Raw genomic sequence first — 2,500 nt, 5'->3', positions numbered from 1 at the left:
AATCGACGGTCCCTATTTGGAAGGTTAACCTATAGCCCTAATAATAATTATATTATTATGATTATGACAATGTTGATGTTGTTGCACTAGACACACCATAATAAACCATAAATAGTTTTTCTTACCAGAAGAGTTTTTATTTTTAAATATTCAATTTTAACTAGAAACGTATCGCTATCGCTAACAAAACCCCACACCACACACCACCACACGTTACACACATATACTTGACAGAGTAGATACTATCTACATATCTATCGACAGAGTTGTAGATATCGTGCCGTTGAACGGCATCTTGTCGCGTCGCGTGGCGATCTTGTACGAGAAACATTTTCCTCTGACATTGTATCGGAATAATTATTATAATTCATTATTATACATACATACATACATACATACATACATACATATTATTAATAAATATAATTGTTTTTTTTGTTTTTTCTTTTCTTCAAATAAACCCACATTGCCATTTCTCTGAGCGTGTGCTGCGAGCTTCAACGAGAAACATTCGGCGCGAAACTGTCGAGCGGCCGGCCGTCGCGCGCCGCACCTGTACGAGAAACATTTTCCTCTGACGTTGCATCGGAATAATTATTATAATTCATTATTATACATACATACATACATACATACATACATACATACATATTATTAATAAATATAATTGTTTTTTTTGTTTTTTCTTTTCTTCAAATAAACCCACATTGCCATTTCTCTGAGCGTGTGCTGCGAGCTTCAACGAGAAACATTCGGCGCGAAACTGTCGAGCGGCCGGCCGTCGCGCGCCGCACCTGTACGAGAAACATTTTCCTCTGACGTTGCATCGGAATAATTATTATAATTCATTATTATACATACATACATACATACATACATACATACATACATATTATTAATAAATATAATTGTTTTTTTTGTTTTTTCTTTTCTTCAAATAAACCCACATTGCCATTTCTCTGAGCGTGTGCTGCGAGCTTCAACGAGAAACATATCTATCAATACAAATGTCTATTCAAAAAAAAGAAAACAAACAAAATCATATCAGTCAATAAAATAAATAATAATATTTTTTTACTACTACTACTAGTACTACTACGTGCTACTACTGCACGCCAATACACATACATAATAAAATGAAAAATCGTCTCTCTCTCGCTCGCTCTACGAGAAACATTCGACGTCCGCTCCAATGCCGACGCGGACTATTGCTCTCGGTATAGATGTGGAGCGAAACAGTCGTGCGCACAGCGTCGACTCGTTCTCGTTGCCGCGCGTCGTTCGTCTCAAATAGACACGAACGACGGACGAGAGAGAATAGAATGTGTTCTTGTTTTTGTGTTTGTGCGAAGTGTGAGAATATTATATACATATATTCGCGCATGGATGATATAGATATGGGTATGGATTTTCGGAGGAAATTATATCAAATTCGTATTTCGAATGCGAGACCGCCGAGATCTTTCCCAGCTCTCTCTCTCTCTGTGTGTGTGGTGTATAGTACATTTTATATATCTCTCTTGTGTCAACACAAAATAACAAAGAATATACATACTACTCCTCCTCATATTTTATATAATATAATATAAAATTATATTATAGCACCGCGTTCGCAGACCGTATGGTGATGTTACCAATCGACCAAGATTTGGGACCGTCTCCCCCGGTGTTATCTGTGATGTTAAAAGAATACGCTTCTAGGCACACCTCAACGCAGGGCGCCTAGCGTGTTCGACACGTGCGCGGTCGCCACGGCGACCGTATATGTAAAGAATGTATAAAAGAGGACGCACACGCGCCCATCGTCGAAACGGTGTGCGCAGCGTCGTGTTGGAATTTATCCCTCAAGCTCCGGGCGTTGATCGTATCTAGTGCGAATCATGCGTGTGTGTGCGCATGTAATTGCCAGCCGAGTTTTAATATGTTTACAATAACGTATTGAATAAAAATTGAGAAGTTGCGTTTAGATGAATGTTCAATTTTCAAATTGTCACAACATCGATTCCCGCCCGCGGGGTCGTGTTCGTTGCAGTTTTATGTCCCTCACAGTGGTCGAGCATCGTTGTACATCACCTCGTTGCGAGATCGTGAGGGGACGGCCGCTCGTAGACCGGTCAAAGTTAGTCTATCGATATGAAGCGCGAACGTCGCGTCGCGTGCAAATTCGACGCGTTACGTTCACGCGTGTCGAGAAGGCGCGCGCGCAAGCGCGCGCCCCTCGACGCCGCCGAGCCAGCGGCTCGCCGAAGCCGCGTGACCGCGGTGTAGGCGTGTCGTTTGCGTAAGCAGCTCCCTGGTTGATCCTGCCAGTAGTTATATGCTTGTCTCAAAGATTAAGCCATGCATGTCTCAGTGCAAGCCGTATTAAGGCGATACCGCGAATGGCTCAATATATCAGTTTTGGTTCCTTAGATCTTACTCAGTTACTTGGATAACTGTGGTAATTCTAGAGCTAATACATGCAATCAGAACTCTGACCAGTGATGGGATGAGTGCTTTT

Source organism: Pieris brassicae, unplaced genomic scaffold (assembly GCF_905147105.1).
Source record: "Pieris brassicae unplaced genomic scaffold, ilPieBrab1.1, whole genome shotgun sequence".
Lineage (NCBI taxonomy): Eukaryota > Metazoa > Arthropoda > Insecta > Lepidoptera > Pieridae > Pieris > Pieris brassicae.
This window is presented reverse-complemented; position numbering follows the sequence as displayed.